This window comes from Tenrec ecaudatus, chromosome 8 (assembly GCF_050624435.1).
Source record: "Tenrec ecaudatus isolate mTenEca1 chromosome 8, mTenEca1.hap1, whole genome shotgun sequence".
In the NCBI taxonomy this organism is placed as follows: Eukaryota; Metazoa; Chordata; class Mammalia; order Afrosoricida; family Tenrecidae; genus Tenrec; species Tenrec ecaudatus.
The window spans coordinates 94,185,314-94,212,989 of record NC_134537.1 but is presented as its reverse complement, the minus strand read 5'-3'; the positions used below and the strand labels follow the sequence as shown (position 1 = coordinate 94,212,989).

General features: G+C 44.2%; 1 protein-coding gene across 3 annotated transcripts in view; it reads left to right on the top strand.

The window, feature by feature from the left end:
- Window positions 1–27,676, top strand: part of PSD3 (pleckstrin and Sec7 domain containing 3) — a 527,311-nt gene that overhangs the window by 110,494 nt on the left and 389,141 nt on the right. The gene's annotated exons all lie outside the window — the stretch shown is intronic.

The window sequence follows — 27,676 nt, the reverse complement described above, 5'->3', positions numbered from 1 at the left end:
CTTCTTACTGCCGTCGAGTCGATGGCAGCTCAGAGTGACCCTCCAAGATGGGTGGGACTGCTCCTGTGGCTTTCTGAGACTGTCACTCTTGACGGAGTAGAATGATTCTTCTTTCTCCCAAGGAGTGAATGGTGGGTTTGAACGGCCCACCTGGATGTTGGCAGTCCAATGTGTAACCCACTATGCCAGTAGGGCTCCTGAGTCATAAAGTTTATAGCCAGGAAAACCTTATGGGTCAATCTTACGCGGTTGCGTGGGATTGCGGTGAGTTGCAGACCAACTTGATGATATGAATCGGAACCAGCTTGGTGGCAGTGGGTGTGTTTGCGTAAACAACAGAAAGAACACAGGCGGTCAGAGTCTGAGTCTGACTGCTTTCTTCTGGCCTGAACTGCTGCTGCTACAAGCTCTCCTGTAAGGTTGTGGCCTTTTGGCTGTCTGGTGTTATGATGAGAGAAGGGGAGAGAAAATTGGAGGTGAAGTGGGGAGAGATTGAGAGATCAAGAGGGAGAGATCTATGCCTGCTGTTTGCACCCTCTGATCTGAACCACAGGGAGGAGTGGGGGGACTCGCAGTGGTGGAGAGCTAGAACGCCCCCCCCCCTTCCCTAACAATAGCTGCTCCCCATACCTGTTGTATCCAGCCTATCTCCAGGTGACTGGGTCTGTAGGCCTGTGGGTTGTGGTTTCTTCTAACCAGCAGGCCTGGGTGTCTCAGGTTACGTAGACAGATGCTAATGAGGGAGAGGCTGATTGAATTTTGCATGGCTGATGCTTTTGTCAGTTTCCAGACTTTTCACAGTTCAATAAAACGACTGCTCAATCTAAACTCACGTTTTCCCCTTTTCCTTTCAGATCTGAGCACCGCCCTGTGCTCCTCCTTTTGCTTCTTCTGGGCTTGACTCAGTTTCTTTTTTCAAGAGGCGGCACGATGCCTCACACCCCGTGCTGACATTAGAAAGCATGACGGTTAGTAATAAAACAGTTGACACGGATTGATTGCTTACCATATGCCGGGTCGTCTTTGATGTATTCGTTCCTTTAATCCTCCCAGATCCACAATGGGTAGGTGGTACCTTCATTAACCCTGTTTTACAGGTGAGGAAAATGAAGCTGAGTGTTTAAGCAGCTTCCCAAAGCCATGCTGATCCAGGCAGTCTGGCTCCAAAGCCTATGCTCTTAACCATATCACCAATCTGGGGGACTTAAAGGTAAACATACAAAAGCCAGCTTTGTGGAAGCTTTGGCATCCCTTTATCCACCTGTCTGCATACATGAGAGGCCTTCCCTTATGCAACACGCAGGTTCCTCTTGACCACGTCATGTCCCTCTCCTGGGTCATTATCTTACCCAAGAAGACAAATTTAGGCTGCTGGAATACAAAGTATATTTTGTCAGAAAAGATGAATGTTTTGGGAAATATCTAGGTGGAATGGGTGTATTTAGAAGCATTCTAATAATATATACGCAACAAAAGTGACACCCGAAGCTTCGAGTCCATTTAGACACGCAGTGAGCTTACAGGACAGTGAAGGACGGTGCCACAGGGGTTCCCGGCGAGATGGTACAGAAGCAGGCAGCCAGTTCTCTCTCTCCCCGAGGAACTGGAGGATCCAAGCGGGCACCTTTCCAGCGAAAGGTCTAATGATTTTAATCCACGACACCACCAAGAGAGATGCCCGATACAGTGTATTTAAAACACAAACAACTTGGTGTGCTCGTGACTTTTCTGCTGAGTAGTCCATCAGGAACCCGGCTGCATTGGGGTATAGAAAGAAGTAAGGATTTCAGGCCTGGATCTGTCCTTCATAGCTCTGACCTCGCCCCCTTGCTCACTTGCCAGGCCACCTCTTGCTAACTTCTAGCCCTGGACATTTGTCAGCGTACTGCCTTCCTGCCCCCGCTGGCCTCGGCACTCCTCAGGAGGGCCTTGCCTGCCTCATCCTTTCTTTTCAGGAGTTCATTTCTCAGCACACACTGCTCCTTGAAAATGCTGCTCTCTCTGCTTCCCCAGTGCTATGGCAACAGGTCATGGTAACGGCTTTCATTGCAGTTAAGGAAAAAGACTTCATAGTTTTCTTTTTCCTTGACCTGTTGTTTGCAATTAGTGTTGTGGTCCACCCTCTCCTCCAGTGAAAAGCCAAAAGCAAGGGCGTGCTGAACCGTAGTCGAGACTACAGGACCTCCTGGAGTCACTCAGTAGCTAGCGAGTAGTTTTGCCTCTCTCCTGCAGTCGGCGGAAACCTTTTATACTCAAGGCTCCCCTGAAGAGCATCCATTCCCTTCTCTGCCCCTTCCCGCTATCAATTTACTGTACTTGTTATAAACGTGAGTGGTTAGTGGTTTGCTTGGCCAGTCTCCTGCTAGCATGTAGGGTCTAGGAGAGCCGAGCAGCTCAGGACAGGCCGACTTCTGTACTGTTGAATGGATTATCACCGTTGCTAGTGGAAAGCTTGGCTTTATTTCATTGGATTTGCTCTCCCCCAGCCTCTTGTCTCTATAGAAAGTAAGACTTGGATTATATTTGACACTCTCTAGGAACTTTGGTTAACTACAAGGGGGTTGGTTGACTCCGATAAGTCTAAGGATTGAGTTGAGTGAATGCCCAGTAAGAGTGAATTATGTTGCTAGGTGCCATCAAATCAATTCTGACTCATAGCCACCCTATGCACAGCAGCAGGAGGCACTCTCTGGTCCTGTACATTCTTTAAAAAAAATCATTTCATTGGGGCCTCATACAACTCTTATCACAATCCATACATCCATCAATTGTGTCAAGCACATTTTTACATTCGTTGCCCTCATCATTCTCAAAATATTTGCTGTCCTCTTAAGCCCTTGGTATCAGCTCCTCATTTCCCCTTTCCCTCCCTGCTCCCCGCTCCCTCATGGACCCTTGATAATTTATAAATTATTATTATTTTGTCATGTCTTACACTGTCCGACATCTCCCTTTATCCACTTTTCTGTTGTCCGTCCCCCAGCAAGGAGGTTATATGTAGATTCTTATAATTGGTTCACCCTTTCTACCATACCTTCCCTCCACTCTCTGGTGTCGCCAATCTCACCATTGGTCCTAAAGGTATCATCTGTCCTGGATTCCCTGTGTTTCCATTTCCTATCTGTACCAGTGTACATCCTCTGGTCTAGCTGGATTTGTAAGGCAGAAGTGGGATTGTGATAGTGGGGGCGGGGAGGATGCATTTAAGAATTAGAGGAAAGTTCTATGTTTCATTGTTGCTACACTACCCATTGACTGGCTCATCTCCTCCCTGTGACCCTTCCGTAAGGAGCTGTCCTCTTACCTACAGATGGGCTTTGGGTCTCTACTCTGCACTTGCCCTCATTTACAATGATAGGATTTTTTTGTTACTTGATGCCTGATACCTGATCCCTTTGACACCTCGTGGTCATACAGGTTGGTGTGCTTCTTCCATGTGGGCTTTGTTGCTTCTGAGCTAGATGGCCATTTCTTTATCTTGAAGCCTTTAAGACCCCAGACACCATATGTTTTGATAGCCGGGCACCATCAGCTTTCTTCACCACTTTCGTTTATGCACCCATTGGTCTTTAGTGATCATGTGGGGAAGGCCTGCACCATTCTTGCAGTTGTTATGTTTGAGCCCATTATTGAGGGTTCTCCTCTTTCCCCTTCCCTCTATTTTACCAAGCTTGATATTCTTCTCCAGGAACTGGTCTCTCTTGAGAATATATCCAAAATACAAGGAGCATTCTGACTGTACTTCTTCCAAGACAGATTTGTTTGTTATGGCAGTGCATGGTTCTTTTAATACTCTTTGTTGGCACTGTAATTCAAATGCATTGATTTTACTTCAGTCTCCCCTATTCATTGTCCAACTTTCACATACACAGAAGGAGATTGAAAATACCGTTGCTGGGTCAGGCACACTTTAGTTCTCAAAGTGACATCCTTGCTCATCAGCACTTTATAAAGAAGTATTGTGCAGTAGACTTGCCCATTGCAATCCATCATTTACTTTCTTGACTTCTGCTTCCATGAACATTGGTTGTGGATCCAAGCAAGATGAAATCTTTGTCAACCTCATTTTTTCCCCTCTGTTAATTATGATGTTATCGATTGGCCCAGTTACAGGTGTTTGGTTTTCTTTACATTTAATTGTAATCCATATTGAAGATTGTAGTCCTTGGTCTTCACCAGCAAGCACTTCCAGTCCTCTCTGATTTCAGAAAGCAAGATATGCCTCGTGCATAGCGCAGGTTGTTAACCAATCTTCCTCCGATTGTGACGTCGTGTTCTTCTTAGCTCAGCTTCTCGTATGACCTACTCAGCATGCAGTTTAACGACACGTGGTGAGACGAGAGAACCCTAGCACACACTTGCCCCAGTTTTTAAAAGTTCAGTATTTCCTTGTTCGGTTAGAAAGACTGCCTCTTGGTCCATGGATAGGTTCTGCATGAGCACAATGAAAAGTTCTGAAAGTCCTATTTTTTTTTCAATGCCATTCATAGTTACACTGTTGAATGCCTTTGCAGAGTAATAAAACACAATTAGACACCTTCCTGTTATTCCCTGCTTTGAGCTAAGGTTCTTCTGACATCATCACTAATCTTCCTTGTCCCACACTTCCCTTTGGAATGTGGCTTGGATTTCTTGCAGTTCCTTGTTGGTGGCTCCTTGCCACTGTTGTTCAATGATCTTCAGTAAAACCTCACTTGCATGTGATAGTAATGATATGGTTTGATTATTTCCACATCCTTTTGAGTCACCTTTCTTTGGAATAGGTGTATAGATATGGATAAATAGACTTATGACTTAGACTTATGATATAATGGGTAAAGCATTGCTAGTCGAACCCACCAGCTGCTCCACAGTAGAAAAATGAGCTTGGCTTCTCCAGCAAAGATGTATAGTCTTGGGAACCCTAGGGGGGGTGGGCATTCTACTTTGTCCGATGGTAGGGTCGTACCATAGGGTAAGGCCCTATGATTTGGAATCAACCTGATGGCAATGAGCTTGGAGTGAAATATAATTCACTTAAAAGGCAGGTGGATTGACACAGTGAGTGCACCAGTGGCTCACCCATCATGGTTGGGATGGTGCAGGACCAGGCGCGTGTCATTCTGTTGAACACAGGGTCTCTGTGAGTTGGAGCCAACCCAATGGCACAGAACCACAACAGAAGGTTTGAATTTGGGATGCTTCAGCGATCAGTGTGATCCTGACTCCTGGATGTTTTCCGGCTGCCGTATGAGTTCCAGAGAGTTATCTAGCCTCTCTGAGCTTGTTTCCTCATGCTTTCATTGAAGAAGAGTCACTGCGATAACATGTGAAAGCCACTTGTGCATACAAGGAAAAATAATGACGGTGGTACTAGTGGGTACTAGGGTTTGGTTGTCTTCTGTGGTTTTCTAATCATAGCTTGAGTTATTTTTTAACTGTACTGTCACATCCTATGTTTAGTAATGTAGGATTGCCTTACACAATGTAAAGGGGGCCCCGTAGTTGCAGTGGGTTGAATGTTGCGCTGCTAACCGCAAGGTTGGTAGATTGAACCCCTCAGCCACTCCATGGAAGAAAGATTATGCAGTCTGTTTCCATACAGATTTACTAACTTGGAAACCCTTGGGAAGTTCTACGTCTCACAAGGCTGCTATGAGTAGGAATCTATTCAATGGCTGTGGGTTTATTTTGTGTATGATATGTTTTAGAGCTTATGTGGAGTCTGATTGGTTGGGATTCAATCCTATTACTACTTAATAACACTTTGATGTTGGACACGTCCATTTTTAATACCAAAAATGGCTATGGCAATAACGACTCCTCAGAGTGGGTGGAGAGTCAATGAGATCGTACTTAGCACAAAGTTCAGTCTCTAGGAAGTACCCAGTAACTCATATCATATTTAATAACAATAATAACAAATTAACTATTTAGCATCATGTTGATTCCTTGTAATGTTTAGGTGCTGATGAGTGCCTTGTAATACTTACAGTGATAGCTAGTAGAGTAGAATGAAGTGTAGACTTCATGTCGGCCATCTCTGGTATTCCTCCACTCTTTGTAATTCTGTCTGCTAGAGCAATACACAAACCAGTAGCCCTTTTAAACACCTGAGATTGAATCCATTTTTATTTCATCCGTTAACACTCCCATATTGTCTTCATTCTCTACTTTGAGAGAGTTTTTTTAAATTTTTTATTTTTTTAAAACATTTTATTAGGGGCTCATGCAACTCTTATCACAGTCCATACATATACATACATCAATTGTATAAAGCACATCTGCACATTCTTTGCCCTAATTATTTTCTTTTCAGAGAGTTTTTATGTATTGATTTTTTAAAGTTTCACTGGCATGTAATTTACACATCCTACAATTCAATGGTTCAGTCGCATCAAGAGTTGTACAATGATCACCCCGATCAGATTTAGGCCATTTTCTTTATTCTTGAACTCACTGTTATTAGCTCCCCATTTCACCCCAACCTCCCTTGTCATAGCCCCTAGGAGCTGCTCACCCAGTTACTGTCTCGGTGGATTTTCTTGGGAACTCACTCTTTGCAAGGCCACTTGGTCCATTTTGGGTGGAATCAAGTCTTCTGTGGCACTTTGTACAGCGATCAGCATCTGACTCTGTAGTTTCTGCTCTTTGGTTATATCTGCATCTTCTGAAATAGCAGAAAATGTATCTTCCACATGTCAGTGGAATATTACCTGCTCTCTCCTGTTATAATAATATTTTAATTAGGGTCTTAGGGAAAATCAGTTCTACTTGCTTTCACAAGCCAAAATTTGGCATATGGATGGACCTATAAATGCCCAAGTAAAGCAGGAACCTCACTGGCAGAGGGAGACTGTCTTTGGTTTGTTTTCACGACTAGTTTCTTTCAGATCATACTCTATGAAAATAAGAAAAATGAGGGGGCTTCACACAGTTCATGCAAAATGGGATGAAACGATAACGAAAACTTTCCACGAATTATTTGAAATCCCTCCCCTCTAATCAGTGGCTGAGCAAATTGGCTATTGAATCCAGTCATTGAAGGCGTACAACCGGAACCATTCAGCTCTGTTTATTGTGATAACTCCGGGAGGGCCCTATAAATCATTTCTTCCAAGCCCTTCTTTGGCAGACAGGGATATTTTTGTTGCCTAGTTTCCTTCACCTTGGGAAGAAATCAAAGGTAGGTGGGAGGCAGGGTTCAGCTCCAGGCCTTCTGGCCCCCAAATCTTAGCCACCAGGTCAGGACATAGGATCAGAGTAGGGCCAATCCAATGCCCCTGTAGGCTGGGGCTCTCAGGAGCGTGGTTCTGATGTGTAGATTGTTTAAGGACTATTGGTGGCATGTGGGCTACTTGTCAGGCCTGTGCCTTGCTAACAGTGTCATGGGTCCAGAGCCCAACTATGCGGCTAGCTGTCCACTCCAAAGAGAGACTGGCCACGGTGGCAGCACCAGCAGGCTGGGCTGTGGAGGGACTCTGGCTGCGCTTTGCTCCACCTGGTTCTCCCTGGTTTGCAGTATGAGTGCATCTGCAGCCCTCCCGGGCAAAGTGAGTTCATCTAAAACCCTGTCAATAATTCCTGCCCTGCTTAAATGCATCTGAGTCAGCTTCTGTTTTTAACCAGGAGCCCGGACGGGTATGTCCCTCCTTGAACGTGCTCAAGTAGCCCTGTAGGATTATGGTATGTAATCATCCCTGCCTAAGCCCGTCTGAGGTGTGCATGCGCTAGTTAGGAATGCACTCCCTCGGGCATATAATAGCTATTTATGTGTCAGTTAAGAATGATTTCTTTGAAAAGGGCTTAAGAGGAGAGCAAATGCTTTGAAAATGATTAGGGCAAAGAATGTACAGATGTGCTTTATACAATTGATGTATGTACATGTATGGATTGTGGTAAGAGTTGTATGAGCCCCTAATAAAATGTTTTAAAAAAATAATTATTTCTTTTCAACCCTCACCGATTAATTTTCAAAGCACTATTTTAGGAAAGATTCATTTATTTATTGTTTACCCTTTCCAAAAAGCAGGCACTGCTAAGAGAAGGAGGGCAGGCCTAGAATGGGCCAGCATCCTGGAAATAATGAAGACATGGAAAGGTCGGAAAGGGGTAAAACTAGGTCTAGTTGGCTGGTTCAGATGTTGCATTCTCATTAGGGACAAGACAGTTTGTTTACTTCCCATGGAAGGCACTGATTGCAAATTTAAGAAAATGAGGGAAGTTGGTTTGAATAAACAGATTGGAGCATATTAAGTTTGTTTTCCTTTTAAAATCTAGCTCATATGTATATATTTTATGATTATAAATGTACACAAATCTTCCAAATTCTAAGGGGTAGATATACTTTGGAGGACATTTTTCTTTATCTTTTTAAAAATCCCTGTGGGGCATTTCATAAGGAGGCCATGCGTGTGTGGGCTTTACAGATTTGTAATAAAATATTTTGTTTAAAGATTCCTGCTTTGTAACAACAATGTTCAAAATTTGAAAGACTCTTGCATTTCATTTTAATTGGACATGTTTATTTTTGCATATTTTAACTTTCAATTGCAGATAAATTCACAGGAATTCCGATCTATAATATGATAGCTAAGGCCAATAGTAATAAGAGCTTGCCATTTTAAGTTTGCTGATATTGCTAAGTACCAAATGCTGTTGTTAAGTGCCAAAGAATCAGTGCAGGCTCAGTGACCCTGTGTATAACCAAACAAAGCAATGCCCTGTCCTGTGCCTTTCTTATCCTTGCTCTGTGTGAGCCCTTGATGGCAGCCGCTGGGTCATTCCATCCTGCTGACCATCTCTTTTACCAAACACAATGTCCTTCTCCCTGGACTGCTTATTGATAATATGTCCAAAGGACAGGCCAACATCTTGCCAGCCTCACTTCTAAAGAGCAGTCAGCTGTACTTCATTCAAGACAGAGTTATTTGTTCCTTGGCAATCCATGGTGTAGTCACTAATCTTCCTTAGCACCACAGTTCAAGTGCATCAATTCTTCTGCGGTCTTCTGTGTTTGAGGTGACTGAAAATATCATGGCTTGGGCCAGGTGCACCTCAGTCCTCACACTGGCATCCTGCCTGTTCAGCACTTCGAAGAGATCTTTTGCAGCAACGCATCATTTGACTTGTCAACTGTTGCTGCCATGGGCATTGATTGTGGACCCAAGCGTAATGAAATTATCGTGTTTATTGGTACAGTTGTGAGGATTTTTGTCTTCTTTTCATCAAGTTGTAATCCATACTCAAGACTGTAGCCTCTAATATTCATCTGCAAGTGCTTCAAGTTCTCCTCAATTTCAGCAAGGAAAGCTGTGTCATCTGCGTATCACGGGTTGTGGTTCATAAACCTTCCTCCAATCCGGATGTTACATTCTTCTTCATGTAGTTCAGCTACTAGGATTATATGCTCAGCAAACAGAGTGAATAAATGTGGTGAAAGAACGCAATTCTGGTGCACACTTTTCTGACTTTAAACCATGCAGTATACCCTCGATCTATCAAAAAAATTGCCTGGAGTCCTATGTACAGGTTCATCAGGAACACAGTGAAATGTTCTGCAACTCCCATTCCTCGTAATGCTACTGAATTTTCCTTAATAAGAACATTGAAATGATGAAGGGAATTTGGTTAATAAGATGTTACACTTACTCTTGATGCCTTGTTGAAAACTCCTGGGGGAGGTTTTTTGCTTAGTTGTCAGGTTCTGTAAATATTATACATTGAAAAAATAATTAGCTACAGCTTTGTGTTGCTAACCTCAGGATTTTGGTTAATAATAAAAAAACGATTGGTTTAAGATATTTTAGCAAGTCTTAAAATATGAATACTGAGTTTCTCTCCTCATAAATTTGTAGTGTTCTCAGGTCATCACCACAAATTCATATTCTATGGATTTTTCGTGCAGCCCAAAGCCAAGATGATGCTGTAGTCATGTTATCCCTGGGTGCTTCTTACGTTTACATTTAGCCTTTCTGTTTTCAGGATTCAATTAAGACGCTGTACTGTGTGGGACACGTGAAGAGTCAAGGATATTTGTGGTGCGGGATTTTTCAAAGAATGTATAACTGAAATGACTTTGCTTAATACCTTGTAGTTGTTTAAAAATAGATATCACTAAGATAAATCCTGTGGAGGTGGGGCAGGGGTGGTAGAGAGGTATTGCTGAACATTAATCAGCTTCGTTTTTATCTTTGAGGGAATGTCTATTAAATAAATAAATGCATTTTATCTGGGAACTGGAAAACATGAGAAACATTTTATTTTTCCGAATAGCTCCTTTGGAGGCTGTACACACTGTGTCTGTGGCAGCTCAACACACGGTTGGAATTTTGTTCTTTGAATTTGCATTTATTCCCTCCTGAGCATAGTTTTTAAATGTATGACTGGTAGACTTTTATGTTTTCATTTCTGATGGATTTTATTTTTGAGTCAGACCATAACCTTGTAAGTTAGTTGCTACCAAGCTGGGAAACCGTCTTAATTTTGGTTTTAGTCAGAAGCGAGACACGTCTACAGAGGAAGCTTTGTGGAGTGTGAGCACTGGCTTCGGCGGAAAATTCCAAAGAGGCATTTCCAATGTTTTGCTCTGAGTTCCTTGAATTACGTCTGTGGTTTCTGAGGGTTACGTCCATTTGAATGAAGACAATTTATTTCGACCTACGGGTTCTCTTTGAAGAACCAACCTTCATAGACATCATGGCCTTCGTATGTCCATTCCCTCAGTGTCCGAGGGTCCTGATGAGTTAGGGCTATGAGCAGTTTTTCTGAGGTCGGAAGCCTCCGTTCTTGGGTAGAAATATGGTAGCTTGGACTGACGCTGTCTGAGGCTGTCCAGTCCAGTGTGAGCGCACAGATACGCTTTGTTCCCCCGCTGGGAAAGGCGCATGAAGCTGCTTCATCAGGTAGCTTAGCTTTCTTCTCTCTCACGACAGTGTTCTCCTTCCTGCTTACCTGCAGAATGCGAACCGAAGGCTGGGCGCAGGACCACATTTGTTGCTCAGAGTGATCCCTTTACTTTTGCTTAAAATGCTCACTCCGACAGTCCTGAGACAGGTGGAGATGGAGGCACTGAAGTAACATGCAGATTGTCAGCAAACCATCTGACTGGGCAAATGCCGGGTTCTTCCAACAGGGTAGGACCGAGGGCCAGATGCAGTCTTGGGAAAAGTCCTGTCTTGCTTCTCGCGCCTCCCCCCAGTTTTTTTTTTTTGATCTCTTTTTTTTTAAATTTTAACAATTTATTAGGGGCTCATACAATTCTTATCACAGTTCATACATATACATACATCAATTGTATAAAGCACATCTGTACAGTCTTTGCCCTAATCATTTTTTTCTCCACTTTTCTTTTTTTACATTTTATTAGGGACTCATACAACTCTTATCACAATCCATACATATACATACATCAATTGTATAAAGCACATCCATACATTCCCTGCCCCAATCATTCTCAAGGCATTTGCTCTCCACTTAAGCCCCTTGCATCAGGTCCTCTTATTTTTCCCCCTCCCTCCCTATTCCCCCCTCCCTCATGTGCCCTTGGTAATTTATACGTTGTTATTTTGTCATATCTTGCCCTATCCGGAGTCTCCCTTCCCCCCTTCTCTGCTGTCCCTCTCCCAGGGAAGAGGTCACATGTCCTCCCCCCAGTTTGAGAGAGGGAGATAAAAATACTTTCTGCCCACTTCTCTCACCAGGTGTTGAGTGGATTAGTGTGATTATGCTGGTAATGTCTCTGATTTCACTGGGAGCACGATTACATTACAAGGAGCTTAACACCCACATGGCTTTCACTCCACCATTAAGTCCCATTTGTTTTGCTCACATGTAGCTCTTCACAATGAAGCCCTGTGTGAAGTTTGAGGCCCGTGTGGTGTGTGTACTGCTATCTGTGTGTCCAAAGGAAGAGTGGGTCTGGCGACTTCATGTTTTTTCGCTTTGTCATCCTTTCAAGGCTCCTGACAGCTTGACAGGTGCATGCTGGATCGGACACTTTGTGCCCAGGCCGCTTGTTGCCGGTTTGCAGTTTGCAGTCTGTTGGTGGGCTGCACCTTCTTCAGTCACCTAGGCTGTCTACTGTAGTGTGTTCCTCGCACCCTTCTCCCCTGCTTGCGTGGGACCTTGTCGTCCTGGCCGCCTTGAAGTACCTTCTAAGCAGAGCCTAAACTCACTCAAAAGGAACCAGGCAGGCCAGCAGGAGTCAGGGAAGTGTATGCTTTGCCTACCAACCAAGTCTCTTGTGCGCTGGATTTTGACACGTGTGGGAAATAGCCTTTGTGACTTATGCATTGGGCTGCGAAATAAATGGTCAATTGTTTGAACCCACCATCTTCGGAAGAAAGGTGAGGTTTTCTACTCCGTCAAGATAGACAGTTACGTGTAATCCCCAGGGCTTCCTTCCTGATGAGCTTACATCCATCCCACAGTCTCCTGAAGTTCTTGTCTACCCTTTGCAGTTGCTGCGGTCAATTTGATCCCATATATATATATGAGGGGATTTCCCCCCACCCCAAGAAACAGAATTTTTTCCAAAGCTATATATTTAAAAAAATTTTTTTACAAAACAACCTTATCACCTTCAAAGAAATCTCCATTACACTTAATACATTTGTCAAATCTATGATTCCATTCTTGGAAACATTTTTCAAACTCATCTGCTTGGATGGCTGACAGCACCTCCCTCTTTTTCCTTCATCTCTTCTAAGTCATCAAATTGCTGTCCTTTCATGTCCCCCTTCACTTGAGGAAACAAAAAGAAGTCACACCAACTGAGGTCAGTTGAATAAGGTGAACGGGGCAAAAGAAGCATGCATGTTTTTTTTTTTGCCAAACCCTGACATGCTGTCGTGGTGGCAGAACCAGTCCCCCACCTGCCACAAATCAGGCCTTTTTGTTGCACACTGTTATGCAATCTTTTCAGGCCCGCTAAATCGCTAGCTTGGTTAACAGTCCAACCTGTAGAACAAACTCCAAATGCACTATGAGTCAAAATTTTTGTCTATTCAGGAAGTTGATGAACATCCAGAATGAGGTTTGTCATCAATCGACATGTTACTTTTTTTTCAAACGAGACAACCACTCATACACTTGAGTTTTTCCCACAGCTCTGCCCTTGTAAGTTGTGTTCAACATCACAACAGTTTCTGTGGCATTTTTTCCTAAGCAGGAAACAAAATTTCAGAGCCACACACTGTTCTCTTAAATCAGCCATTACAAAAAATGAAGTTCCAGTGAAACTGCTTTTACAGAAAAAAATTCACTGTGACCAGAGAGAACCTTCCCAGGTGATGTCACTGGGTGCACTAACTCAGAGTGAGTGGTTTGATTCTCACCTAGTGGGAAACATGCATACTATGAAAGCCGCCCTGTGGAACTTTCCCCCCATTTTTTGGGGGTACACTCTCGTATAGTTCAACTTGGCACTTGTAAAGATCTCTGGAAGACTGCCATCGAGTCACAGAGCTGTACTTTGCCCTGCAGGGATTCTCTGAGTCAGAATTGACTCTCTGGCAGTGGGTGTAGGAAGTGGGTGTAGATACGTCGCTCAAAGATGGCAGCTCCGTATGCCACTTTGTGACCTGTTGGCTGCCATCTCTGAGCAGCACACCACTACCTCTTCTCTACATGGATCGAAATCTGCTCCATGAGAGATCATTGTATACACTGATGCTTCCAATGTATGCACTGCCCTCGCTGTCATGACTGGACTGGTTGGAACGAGCTCGGAGCCCTGTTCTAAGAAGGTGGCTGTGATGCATGTTGCCGCTCCTCTGAGAAGAGCGAGTACAGAAGAAAGATCAAGGCCTGGCCAGCACAGCCTTTGATCCTGGTATGAATGGCCCCATAACCGGATGATTGCTGAAGTTGACAGATCGGGCTCTGTAGGTAGAGCTCATGCTTTCACTTGCAGAAAATCCCCCTAGGCCTTGGCAGAATGTGCTCATTTCACTGTAGGTTCCAGAACGTGCCTTGTATCACTGCGTTGAAAGGGGCATGGCAGAGCCTTCAGAAAGACATGGGTTCCAAATGACCGATGAATGAGGCTACTGTTAGAGAAACCAGCAAAGTTTAAAATAATGTTGATATTCACAACGGCAGAATTGGGGGAGGTGGAAATGGGAGAAATATAATTTTAAACTCCTTCAATTCCTTTCAAGTATAATGCTTAACTGTTAGCATATTCTAAGCAACGAGTTGGACATGTTTAAAAATAACTTTTTAGCATGAATGGACCTTTTTGTAAGATGAGCTTCTCTGGAAGACTAAGCTGGTCATGCAAATTGTGCTTTAGGGCTTCAGTTTCAAGCATTTTAGGATGGTGACTTTTAAAACCATCCTAAAGATGTAAAAGCCAAAGAAAGAGAGAGAGAAATCGGACCTAAAATCAGCTCTGATTCTGGAAGCATCTCCTGACCATATGGAGAAACGCCTTATCTCTGCATTTCAGAACAGCGGTGTGCACAAAGGGGTGCCTTGACCGGAGCGTGGAGGCATCTAGTCACTGAGACCCCATGGTGTTCAGTGAGCTCAAGGAGCTCAGGGTAGTTTGACATACAGGAGGCTTTTGTGCCTTCCCTGGTGGGAGAGAACAGCCAACTCGGAGCACCTTCGGACGTGCCAGCAGCTGTGGAGCAGGGAAGGCCTTGTCGTGGAGCAGGAAAGAACAGTCGGTTCTTCCCAATGCAGCACTTTAAGGAGGTAATCATTGCCTGGACTGCAACCTCCTTCGGAGGGAGCCCCATCCTGGTAGCCAAAGCCGAGTGTTCCAGGTTTGAAAGCGTCTAGTACTGGTTTGAGCCAGCGTCACAAGAGTTACAAAGTAGGATTAAGCAAAAGTCATTGCTGTTGAGTCGGTTCTGACCTGTGGGTTTCCAAGATGGTAGCTCTTCATAGGATGGAGTAGAAAGCCTCAGCTTTCTCCCTCAGAGGGGTTGGTGGCTTTGAATGGATGACCTTTCGGTTAGCAGCCTAACGTGTAACCAACTATGCCACCAGGGATCCATATTAAGTAGGAGTAGAGACCCGCATTTATCAAAACTGATTTTAATTGCGCTCTTTTGTCTATAAACTGTTACAGTATGTGCTGTCTTCCTTAAGGGTCATTGCCGAGTTGTGTTCTGTGGGACGTGCCGAAAGTTTCCACATTTATCAAGCATTTCTTTCTTCTGCACATGCACAAGGCCTACCTACTCAGGCCTCATCACTCGCTTGCTGTTAATAGAGGGGTCTGAAGCAGGTAGTGCAACTGTTGAGTACCTGCCTTGAGCTGATGGGTCATGTTCCACTAATTTGGTCTCTGCATTTTAGCTAGGAACAAAATCTTAAAGTATCATTATTTCCTCAGATTTGGCGTGTTGATGCCAATGCCTTTGTGTTGTCTCAAACTTAGGCTCTGTGTTGCTAAAGCAACCATGTGACTTGGAGTACTATTAATAAGTTAATTATACAAGAAACATTGCCACTGATCATTCTCTCTTACCCCTTTGTTCCTCACCCCACCCCCAGATTTCTTTTAAAAAAATCATTTTATTGTGGGCTCGTACAGCTCTGATCACGATCCATACATCCATCCACGGTGTCAACGACATTTGTACATATGTTGCCATCATCATTTTCAAAACATTTTCTTTCTACTTGAGCCCTTGCTATCGGCTCATTTTCCCCCTCCCCACCCTCCAACCTTCATGAACCTTTGATAATTTATAATTTTTTTTCATGTCTTACATGGACAGATGTCTCCCTTCACCCACTTTTCTGTTGTCCGTCTCACTGGGATGGGGTTATATGTAGATCATTGTGATCGTTTCCCTTTTCAACCCCCACCTTCCCTTTCCTCTCCTGGTGTCAGTACTCTCATTATTGGCCCCGAGTGGTTTATCTGTCCTGGAGTCCTTGTGTTGCAAGCTCTCATCTGTACCTGTGCACATGCTCTGATTCAGCCGATTTATCTTCTTCCAACTCGGATTCAGCAGAGATCCCTGGCCGACCTAACCCTAAGAATCTGATGAGCGGCCCTAAAGTTTCAACATCTTGATGCTTTTCCTCACTCATCGGAGTCCTTTTGATAAAGGAGAATTCATACTCCTTGCGGATGCTTTGTGTTGGTATTTTTGCCCCACCGCGAGGTCTGAATAAAATAAGAAAAACAACAAGAAGAAAATTGGCTAAGATTTATAAGTTGGAATCCGTGGCTCTCAGAAGCCACAGAGTCCCTGGGATGTGCATGGGAAACGGGCATCTAGTTTTTAGTTTTAGGAGTGGCCATGAGAGGGGCCGGTTTCCTTCTGCTGGGAGAATGCGTATGTATGTCTGAGTAGGAGTCATCTGAAGAATACAGCGGATCTTCACCTGTCCTGCCTCAGGTGACCCGTCTCTTTCTGTACCCACTCACCAGGAGTGACGGCAGTACTGAGATCACCAGGTGGTTGCAAGGACCGAGGGGATACATAAAGGTCTTAGCATAGTGCCTGGTTCAGGGTCTGTAGTTGTGCATAATAATAGCTTTTAAAAGATGTGAAAAATGTTATTTCAGCAAGCGTTGTGTAATCATAGATGGCATCCCAGCATGCCAACTCATACAAGTAGCAAGGATTCAACCTACTTGGTAGAAGGCAGTGGAGGGAATTTAAATGTGGGTGGGTTGTCAAGTTGGAATAGCACCAAGGTTCCTTCTCCTCCCGAATCTGGCATGTTTACCTTGTAAACTAGGTCTCCCGTAGAGATGCTGTGATCTGTCTTCTTCTCAAACAGCATAGGCTTTCAATGTCCCCCCCCCCCACCCTTTTAGAAGAAAACTAAATCCCTTTGCTGTGTGTCTACAGGGGCATGATTGGCATGTATGCTCGTGGTTAAAACCAAATGTTTCCAAGTTTCTTGGAGAAAAAAAATTTAAGGAAATTTCTGGCAGGTCATCTGTAACACTTTCGCAGCTATCTTCAATTTGAGACGAATAGAAAGTTTTTCTCCAAGTGAAAATCAGTGTCACAGCTATTTCATGGGTTCAACCGGAAGGCAACCATTGACTCATGATCCTTGTTATGAACTAGAGCAGCGGTTCTCAGCCTTTCTAAGGCTATGATCCTTTAATACAGCTCCTCATCTTGTGGTGACCCCAACCGTAAAATTATTTTGTTGCTGCTTCATCACTGTCATTTTGCTGCTGTGATGAATCATCAGTAGCTGATATGCAGGATGTCTTTTCATGGTTGCAAATTGAACATAATGAAAGCATAGTGATTAATCACTAAAACAATATGTCATTGTAAATTTTGAAATATTTATTTATAATGACAAATAAATGAAATTTTGTCTGAAGCATGGTGTAGCATGCGTAACAGTCTTCACGCAGGGTACTCATATCTGGACGTATCTGCATGTGGGTGGACCCTCCTGGAGATGGATAGAGGAGAGCTATCTTGGTCCCTAAGGACATTGGAAATATGTGTTTTCCGATGGTCCTGTGAAAGGGTCTTTCGACCCCCAAGGGGGTCGCAGCCCACAGGATGAGAACCGTTGGACTAGAGCTCGGGAGGCAATGTCAACTCCAAGGTTGGTAATTCAAGCCCACCAGCTCATCTTCAGGAGAAAGAGTAGGCTATTTGCTCCCATCAAGATTCACCATTTCGAAAACTCTATACAGGGTCATTGTGAGTCAGAGTCAGTTTGATGGCCGCAGGTTTGGTCCTTTAGTTGTGGGACAGAGGGTTGAGGCCCGGGAAGTGGAGGGGAAGCATATATCCTATTAACCAGGAGGTAGAAGATACCTTTTTGTTAGGCAGATGTCTGACTTAGGGAGTTTGACTAAAGACAAATACAGTATCTTTATGGCAATTTTAAGGAGACCTGGTGGTTTGGCTCCTGTGAGATCAGTGGGTGGAACCCATCAGTGCCATCCAAGTACTAACCAGGCCCGACCCTGCTTAGCTTCTGAGATCAGACAAGATTGGGTGCATTCAGGGTGCTATGACCGTATACGATAATGCGTAATCTCAAGATTGGGAGACTGGGGTCTGCTTTATCTTTGTAGGGAGACTACTCCTTAGCATGGAGACATGGTTGTGAATGCGAATCGGAAGAGGAGCACAGGCATGGGGAGCTACAGGGACTCCAAGGACAGGATAACAGCAAGAGGTCTGGGATGGGACTGCTTTAGGGTCAGGGGTCTGAAGATTGTGCTGTGTGCCTTAAACAAAGCAGTTGAATAGTAGGGAGGACATCTGTTTCTATGGCTTATGATTCTAGATGGAGGACCTCTGTTGGGGGTGGAGTGGCTGATCTGAGAGGTGAGTTGGGAGGAGGAACTGAGACTTTGCCCTGGCCAGAGTCAGCCTGTGTATAGCTTTTTCTGCCTGACTCTGCCAGTGACCACCTGGGATAGACTCAAATTCTTGTACATGGAATGACAGCTGTTTTTCTAGCCATCTTTGTCAGCCGGCTGTGAGCTTAAGGAAGGGGTTGAAAAGATAAGGTTGTTGGTGCTCAAGACTGAGTCCATCAGCTTTAGGGGCCCCTGTGGCACAGGGGATTAGCCCTTGTCTGCTAACCAAGGAGGCTGAGATTGGTACCTTCCCGGAGACAGATGTGGCAGCCTGCTCCGTAGAGATGCACCTTGAGAAGTCCTATAGGTCTCAATGAGTTTGGAATCTACTGGACAGCCATGGGTTAGTTTCGGGTGTTGGAGGTGGGCATCGTTGGAACCATGATACATCAGGATTGGAATAGGAAGTTGGAGCAGACTGCAGGGCTAAAGAGTGTAGACTTCATTTTGTATGTTGAGGACTCAAACACTTTAAAAGTATAAAGTAGTGTTTCATTATTATGAATCGGATTGTACTATAGAATAGATGTGTGTGTGCGCGTGTATTTTTGAGCCTTCTTTTAGGGTGCTTTCACTAGGGATACTTGACACTTCTGGCTTTGGAAGGCAGATGTTTCCTGAAATCACATGCAAGATACTTTTTAAAGGAGCCATCTTCCACAAAAGGGGTGAAGAACCACCACTAAACACCATTATATTCGCTTACATCTAAGAAATGTGTTCAGAATTTCTCTACTGAGTGGAATTTTCACTCCGGATTAGTTTTTAATGAGTTTTTAAACTTACCAAAGTTCCCTTCTATACTCAGTTTTCCAAGGGCTTTCAACCAAAGTAATACATGGATGTTGGATTTCATGCAGTGGTTTTGACACGTATTCTGATAGCCTGCTGGACTCTGCTTCCTTTCATCTGCCAGTGTGGTAAATGACACTAATCAAGGTCTAGAGCTAAACAGCATTGCTCGACTTCTCCGCGTGGACCCCCTGAAGCCGTCATGAATGATCATTCGTGTTGGTGGTTGCTGGTAAGTGCTGTTGAGTCTGCGACTGCGCACAGCGATCCGGTGCACCACAGAACAACACACGGCCGCCTTGCATGCCATGTGGCCGCAGTCATTGCTGTGTACCACCCCTTTGTCGCAGCCACGCCTAGCCCATCTCGCTGAGGGCCTCCCTCTTCTTTTCTCTAGATTGTTGAGTTCACTTTGAACGTCTCTTGCTTCGATTTTTTTTTTTTTGCATTTAGTTTCATGAAATTGACCTGCTGTGCGCCTTCATGGGAGAATGTGTGTTTCTTTGACTCCTTGAGATGGAATCCATAGATTTGGAAACCTTAAGGAAGAAGCTAAAATAAAAAAATGGATAAAAAGGAAATGCTGTATGTGTATGACAAACAAACAAACAAACAAACAAGCAAACAAACAAGCAAACAGAACAATCCCAAAGGATCCAGAAGCAAGCCTACTGCTCTTGAGTTGATTCTGACTCAGAGAGACCCTCTGTAGGGGCTCTAAGGCTGCAAATCTTTACATGATGTGCTAACCTCATCCCTCTTCCCAGGAGTGCCTGGTGGGTTTGAACCAATGACCTCACTGTTAGCAGCCCAACACTTTACCCTAGTGCCACCAGGGACCACACAAAAGGATCAGAGCTATAAAGATAACGTTCAGTTTTTCTCCACACTTAATAACTCATTTTCCCTACAAACTGCATTCCCTCTCTCACCCTTCTCATTCTTTCCCTCTTAAAATATGACAGCATATTTTACATACCATTATGCACTTAATTATTTGATTTTAATAATATATCTTAGACAGCGTTCCAGTGAAGTACATATCTTCTTCCTTTTTAAATACCATTTGCTGTCAAGTCATGTGCGGCTCTTATCGGGACAGCTCTGTGATCCATATCATTTCCCCCTCACCCCCAACAGTATTGGTATATAATTCACAAATCATACAATTCCGTAGTTCAATCACATTGGGTGTTTAACGGTTGATATTTGGGAGTAGATCACTAGGCCTTTCTTCTGAGGTGCTTCTAGGTGGATTCAACCCTACAACCTTTCAGTAAGCAACACGTCTCATGAACGGTTAGTATCACCCAAAGACTCCTCTCTTCTTAGTGACCACATTGCATTCCACTGTATCTCAATATAATTAATCTGTCTCCTGGAGATGGACATTTAAGTGGTTTCTAGTATTTTACTGAAACAAGCCTCATTGTACCTTCGTCTTTGGCATGTCGTTTTTCTGTGGAATGATTTTCTACAGGTAGAGCTGCCGTGTAAAAGAATGCATGCATTGCAGATTTTGAGAGCAATAGCTTAGTTGTTCTCCAAATGGGTTCTAACTCTTTGCACTCCTACAGTGTAGGGTGTGCCAGGGCCAACTTTGAGAGCATCCGGGCCTGGCACTCATTCGCCAGCACATGTTTCTTAGTCATGCTGATTGCACCCATTGCGAGCCCACGTGCATTATTAACATGGTGTTCTCATGGGCTTCGGCAAGCATGGGCTTCCTGCTAAAGAACCTTGGGAGCTGCTGCGGTCTCAAGCATGACTGCAGGGATGAGAGGATGTTGGCGAAACGCCCAGACATTAGGTATTGAGTTGGACCTACCCAACTTCAATCTCTTTTTCACATCCCTCTCTTTCCAGGCTGTGATTAAATAGTTCAACCGGCGGGATCAGCCAATGTTGGCTTCTAGCTGGGTCAGCATTCCAGCACTCAGGATGAATGGAGAGGACAAAGGCCAGTGGGATGACCCGGAATCGGCCTTGGGGGATTTGAATTCTGCCTTGGCTTCACTGCCTTGGATTATGTTTCCCCGAGTTGGCGGCAGTTCTCCCATTGTAAGCAGACCCTTCCTTTGCGTGATTGTTGACAAGCTGCAGTAACGAGCACCATCTCTTCCTGAATTTGGAGTGTTCTGGTTTAGCCCTGGTGAGAGGACATAGGACAGAGGAGGAACAACTTCAAGTGTGGTTACCCTAGAGCGATTTTTTTCAATTTCTGTGTTCCACTTTAAAAAAATCATTTTATTAGGGGCGCATACAGCTCTTTTCACAATCCGTACAGACATCATTTGTGTTCAGCCCATTCGTACTTATGTTGCCATCATCATTCTCAAAACATCTGTTTTCTACTTGAGCCCTTGGTATCAGCTCTTCATTTTTCCCCCCTTCTCTCCGCTCCCCCTGAAACCTTGATAATTAAAAAATTATTATTATTTTATTAAATCTTACACCATCCGACATCTCCCTCACCCAGTTCTCCGCTGTCGATCCTCCAGGGAGGAGGTTATATGTAGACCTTGTCATCTATTCCGCCTTTCTCCCTCACCCTCCCTCCACCCTCCCGATATCGCCACTCTCACCACTCATCCTGAGGGGTTCATCTGTGCTGGATTCCCTGTATTTCCAGTTCCTATCTTTGCCAGTGTACATCCTCCTGTCTATCCGGATATGTAAGGTAGAATTGGGATCATGATGGTGGTGGGAAGAAGCATTTAAGAACTAGAGGAAAATTGTATATTTCATTGTTGCTACACTGCACTCTGACTGGCTCATCACCTCCCCGCAGCCCTTCTGCAAGGGGATGTCCAATTGCCAACAGATGGGCCCTAGGTCCCCACTCTTAACTCTCCCTCATTCACAATGCTATGGTTTTTACTTTTTTTGTCTATGATGCCAGATACCTGATCCCTTCGACGCCTGTTGTTTCTCAGTTAGATGGCCTCTTGTTTAACTTCCAGCCTATGGAACCCCACGTTCTATATATTTTGACAGTTGGACACCATCAAGGAAAGCAAACAGACCCTGAACTATTCATACGTTTATGTGTGTATGCACGTTGTTGTTGTTGTAGCTATTGTTTTACTTTCTGTTGTTGCTTTGTGGTACTCAGTCTTGTGATGGTACATATCATGTCTACCTGGAAGGGGTAGGTGGGATAAACAAGACAGAAGAGAGAACAACGGGATGCCAGTTCTGGGGGGACTTGGGGGCATGGGGGTAGGGGAGGCAGAGGAAAGGAAGAGAGTAATAACACGCCTAGGGTCAAGGGAACAACAAGTGATCCAAAATCAGTGTCAAGGAGCATGTGGGAGGTCTGGCAGGGCTGGATCACGGGCAATGTAACTGAGAGAATTCCTAAAACCCAAATGAAGGCAGAACATGATAGTGGGACAAGAAAGAAGTACAAAGAAATAGAGGAAAGACTTAGGAGGCAAAGGGTAGTCAAAGAGATTAAAATACAGTCATATAAAGATATAAATATATTTATGTATGACGAGGGGGAAATAGATCTATGTACATATATTTCTAGGTTGAGTATTAAGAAAACAGATGGACAGTGGGCCCCTGTACAAGCACTCCCCCAACACAAGAACACTTTGTTCTAACAATTGGGCAGTCTGAGATGCTCACCTGCCTGGCATGATCGCTGAAGGCGATGGGTGTCCTAGGGCCATTTTTAACAGCAGGACCTCTAACTAGGCCCTTGGGAACAGACACAGTGGCAAAGGAACCACCAGGGTCTGTAGAGTATAGACTCAAGAGAAGGAACCAGGGCAGATTTGGGGAGAAAGCGTGGAAGGAAACATAAAATCCCTAATCCCTTTTTAAAATGGAATTGTCTTCTCCTTTTTAAACAATAATTTTTAGTTTTAGAGGGGGGATCTATATGTGAAGTTTCCAGAATAGTCTTGAGTTTGTATACAATAATAACCCAAACTGAGAACCCAAATTAAGGCGCCAAACGAAACAAAACAAATGGCTGTTTTAAGAAACACTGTTGGTTATGACATGTACGGATTTTTCTCATCTAAATTTTCTCAAGTTACTAGGTCTCCCTTGCTCAGAAATCACCAATATACCTGTTTGCCTTAAGTTGCCTACCAAACAAACTCCAAGCTCCTCTGCCTGGCATCTGAACCCTTTAATGTACCTTTTCCTCTTTGACATAATCACTTCCTTGCTGTTGGAAGGATAAGCTATTGGCCAGGAATGTCAGCATCACCTGGGAACCTGTTACACATGCAGGTTGTCAGGCTGTCCCATCCCAGCCCATGGAATGGGCTTCTGCATTTTCCACAAGACACTTCAGTGATTCTTGGGACACACTGGTCTGCTTTCTTCTCTGCCTCCCTCCACATCCTTCAACCAGACGGATTGGCTCACATGTCATTTTCTAAACATGCTTTGCACTGCCCCAGTGGCACACCGTCCCTCAGATGATACCATTTCCCCAGAAATTACCCATCTTCAACCTGGCCTTGTGCATTTCCTTCCATACATCCAATTAGGTGCCTTGGTGGTACGGTGGTTGAAGTGCTTGGCAGTTAACCAAAAGGTTCGTGTTTTGAACTCACTAGCTGCTCGGTGGGAGAAAGAGGTGGCAAGCTGTTTCCTTAAGGGGTCTGGGCCGTAGGAACCACATGGAGTAGTTCTCCTTTGTGCTGCGGGGCCACTCTGAGTTGGAATCAACTCTGCAGCAGGGGCTTGGTCTGTGCTAAGAGCTATAATGGGGATAGGGATCCAAATATGATTCACAATAGGACAGCTTGGCAACAGCTATCAAGAGTCCTAAATCTGCCACTGGGCCTCCAGGCAAGTACTCCCTCAATGCAAGAATACTTTGTTCTATTAAACTGGCATTCATGCTGCTCACCTTCCACCACAATCGCCGAAGACAAAGTGGGTGCATAAGTAAATGTAGTGAAGAAAGCTGATAGGGCCTGGCTATCAAAAGATAAAACATCTAGGGTCTTAAAGACTTGAAGGTAAACAAGAGGCCATCTAGCTCAGAAGCAACAAAGCCCACATAGAAGAAGCACACCAGCCTGTGTGATCACAAGGTGTCGAAGGGATCAGGTATCAGACATCAAAGGACAAAAAATCAAATCATTGTGAATGAGGGGGAGTACAGAGTGGGGACCCAAGACCCATCTGTAGGCAAATAGACATCCCCTTACAGAAGGGTCATGGGGAGGAGATGAGCCAGTTAGGGTGCAGTGTAGCAACAATAAAACATACAACTTTCTTCTAGCTCTTAAAAATGCTTCTCCCCGCCTCCCCCCACCACAACCACTATCATGATCCCAATTCTACCTTAAAAATCTGGCTAGACCAGAGGATGTACACTACAGATAGGAATTGGAAACACAGGGAATCTAGGACAGATGATCCCTTCAGGACCAGTGCTGAGAGTGGTGATACTGGGAGGGTGGAAGGAGGGTGGGGTAGAAAGGGGGAATGGATCACAAGGATCTACATATAACCCCCTCCCTGGGGGATGACAACAAAAAAAGTGGGTGAAGGGAGACCTCAGACAGTGTAAGATAAGACAAAATAATAATAATTTATGACTTATCAAGGGTTCATGAAGGGGGGAGCGAGAAGGAGGGGAGAGGAGCTGATACCAAGGGCTCAAGTAGAAAGCACATGTTTTGAGAATGATGAAGGCAACAAATGTACAAATGTGCTTGACACAATGGATATATGAATGGATTATGATAAGAGTTGTACAAGCCCCCAATAAAATGATTTTTAAAAAAAGTCCTAAATCTACCTTTGAATTTAGAATTCCACCTTTCAAAAGTTTTTCTAAAATAAGAATCAGTAAAGAACGTAAAGAAATGTACGTCGGCAATAAAGAACCAGGGGACGGGACTTGTGAACTACCGTTAAGATGCTTTCAGAGGAGTTGTGAGGTAAACCCCTCCTTTTTTTGTCCGATTTGTCTTGGGGCTTGGGCACCCACTTTTGCAAAATCGTATAATAAAGGCCTTGAAATGAGGACGAGTCCAAGAATAAAAAAATGTTCTAAAACTGATTTTGGATGATCGTGGTCTTGAACTCTTGGATTGTATGATATGCCAATTATATGCCAATAAACTGTTGGGGGAAAAAGTACAAAACAGCAATGCTTCTCAGCCAAGAGCATCAACCAGATGCATCTTAATTGATGCTCTGGGATGATTTATCTCACAGAAATTTTGTGCTAAGGACAGCTGAACTCCATCAGTCAAAGAAGTCCAGTGGCCCACGCTTCACCATTGGCCTTATAAACTCTTAGTGAAATTGATCAGGAGCCTGTGTATGCATGGGCTGGGCTGTTAACTGGAAGGTTGGCAATTCAGAACCACCAGCTGCTCTGCTGGAGAAAGAGGAGGCTTTACACACTTGTAGAGTTAGCGTCTCAGAAGCCCCCAGGGCCAGTTCTACTCAGTTCTGTAGGGTGGCTGTAGGGTCCTTCAAGATTCAGTGGCAGTGAAGATTTTTGTTTTCTTTGAGTGGAAGTGATAGATTGTGTGGTTTGGAGGTGACCCCATTTCTTTCTTTACATAATCATCTTATTGGAAGCTCTTACCGATATCCTAACAAGCCACAGTTCAGTTACTCCAAGCGGTATTGTACAATTGCTCCCACAGTCAGTTTCCAAACAGTTCCCTTTTCTTTTGGATGAACAAACATGAACAGCCAGGCTCTGCTCCTTCAGCGTAGATTCGAGAATGAAGACGACGCCTGGAGTAGACTTTCACCTTAACTGCAGCCTGGGCAGAGAGCGGCACAGTGGATGCATAGCAACCGTGTAACGGGGCACGAAACACAGCTGTATCGCAAACTGCTAAGATTCAAGGCTATTTGCGACTGCTGCAGCGTGACGTTTAAGGCAAGCAGGGGATCATAACTGTGCACACTACTTATTTGACTCCCTTCTTGACTGCAGACTCCTTCAGCACTCGTGTTTCCTCTGTGGCATCTGTTCACCCTAGATTGGTGCCATCTAACCAGGTTGACCCAGTAGTGTTTGCAGTTAAATTTGGGCTAGTGCGGCACAGGTGATGTGGCAAGTCCCTGGGATTAGAGCAGTACTTCTCAGTACACGGTCCTTGAACCATCCGTGTCAGATTCATGCTGGAACTTGGCTGAAATCCAGTTTCTTGAGTTCCACTGTAGACTTGTTAAATTATGTAATGGCAGTGAGGGCCCAGCAATTGGTAGGCACACCCAAGTCTGGAAAAGGCTGGATTAGATGCGAGCCAGATACTTCATCAGGATTTCCCCCCAAGTATTGTTAGGACACACTAGACAGTCCCCCTTGCAGCTCTCCTCAGGCAGAGAGCATCTTTGTGAGATCACTGGCTGGATGGGTGAATGGCCCGCCCTGATTGCTTCTGGGCTTGGGATCCAATGGTAGTAGTTTGTTTCTGACCAGTTTTAGCCAGGCTTAATTCAAAGGCTGCATGTACTAGAGTTAGCAAGGGAAAAGAATTTACACTTCAAAGGACACACTTTCTCTGTACTGTTGTGTGTGTTTCATAAAAACGAATGTTTTTCGTTCTTACAAAAATTAGAGTTTTTGTTGAGAATTTACACAGAGGAGCATGTGTCAAACAATGTCTGCGTGTACAATTCAGTCACATGAATTACATTCTTTCAGTTGTGCAGTGGCTGTCTCCCATCTTGAAATTTTGCTGTCCTAACTAACATAAATTCACTGCCCCCTGGGATTCCGATCTCATTTGTCAAGTTGATCCCATCTAGACAGTTCTGAAAAAAGCACTGTGCTGAAAGCAGATCTTCCTTACTAGTTTAGCTCAACAGTTGTTTGGTTTGACAAAGCCTTTGAGGGAGAGCTGTATTTAAAAATGTTAAAGATGTATTTAATTTTTATTGGCAAATACTTCACATAGGATACAACTTAATCACTCAGTCATAGTCAGATTTATGCAGTCATCACCGCAATCAATTTCAGAACATTTTCTTATCATCCTCATTGTTCTTAGCTCTCCAGTTCCCCTTCTTCACCTGTACGTAAAGGAACCGCAGCAGCTGGCTTTTTTGTGGGGGTAAATATAATTACCACAAATATTTGGCCAAGCCATCTTTTTAGAAATGCACGACTTAGTCACATTAATTACCTTAATCAGTTGCACGACTCTTAATCAATGCCACCTCTCTGTCACCGTAAACTGAAACTCATTGTTCTGGGAGCAATAGCCTGTCCCCGGTCCCTTCCCCTCGCAGTTAACCCATGCACTCATCCTCGTAAACATCGAGAACATCACTGATCGAGCAAATTCTCCTTTCACTCCTCCTCTAGCCTTGCTCCCTTGCTCCCTACAGTTATTATTATTTTTGTTTGAGTTTTATTCTTCTTGGGGCTTTTCTTCTCTGTATGTTTATGCAGATTGCTAGTATTCTGCTGGTGCCCATCTGAGTCTCTGTGAGTAGTTCACCCTGAAGACGGCAGTTGTCTCCATTATCAGCCAAGAAAACCACGTGGATCCTACCCGCACCCTGGAAGGGTGGGTGACATGGCTGCCACCCTGGCCTCATCATGTCCGTCATTCTAAATTTTCAGATTCT